Below are 980 nucleotides of genomic sequence, written 5' to 3' on the forward strand. Positions count from 1 at the left end.
GTCCGTGTCTCCTTCGGGCTTTGCTGGCGTGTTGGTCGTTGGTTTTTGTTTTCCCCTTCCTCCTAGGACTTGGTGAATGATGATATTGAGAGAGTAAAGGACTCTAAAGGTTCGTGGGATTTGGGCTTGCTTTGGGTTGCTTTCGCTTTTCTGGTTTTGTTCTGGTTCTTTTTTTTTTTTTAAATTATTTTTTATTTCTTCCGTTCCCAGAGGTGTTCGGTGCCTTACCACGGCTCCGAGGTCTCAGTATTTAAAACAAAGTATAGAAAGCTCAGTTCGGTGCGGGAGAAGCGAGGTATATTTGACCATATCTGTTGTTTCTCAAAAAGACAGTGTGCTCAAATGTGCCAAGGTCCCCAATTCCTGAGCAGCATGCCTTATTTTCCTCGGTGACATGCTTTTAAATGTCTTGTGGGATAGGTCCAAGAGCACGATAGAACTGCGTGCAAGAAAACTTGAAATGCATTGCAACACTGGCATTGCTTTGTTTCTGAGTTAAAGGGACGCTGTCAAGTAATTGACCGCTAAAATGCGACCTCCCTGTAAGTGGTTCTACACTAACGGAGAGTTGTCCTCCGAAATCAAAATCATTTTTTTGTTGTTGTTAAAAAAAAAGAAAAAGAAAAAGAAAAGAAAACAAAACAGAACAGCTCTGTCTCTGAGAAGTTAAATAAAAGCCCAGACAAAAAGCACCAGCCGCTCTTGGTCCTGCCTCTTCTTTTGCGCTTCGGCTCGCGGCCGGGAGGCGCCGGGCGACGCTCGGTTCACGTCCAGCCCCGCTCCGCCCGACCCCGCTCCTCTTTCCTCTTTCCCCTTTCCCGCTCCCCGATCTCTGCCGGCCCGGACGGCGGGGCCGAGTGGAGCCGTTGGTGGCAGTGCGGGGACGGGCCGGTTGCGAGGAGCCGCTCGGAGCCCCCCGAGGGCGGCTTCTAGGGATCGGCTCCTTTGTTGCCTTTGGAATCGCACTGTAACCACTTTTT

Source organism: Meleagris gallopavo, chromosome 15 (genome assembly GCF_000146605.3).
Source record: "Meleagris gallopavo isolate NT-WF06-2002-E0010 breed Aviagen turkey brand Nicholas breeding stock chromosome 15, Turkey_5.1, whole genome shotgun sequence".
Taxonomy (NCBI): domain Eukaryota; kingdom Metazoa; phylum Chordata; class Aves; order Galliformes; family Phasianidae; genus Meleagris; species Meleagris gallopavo.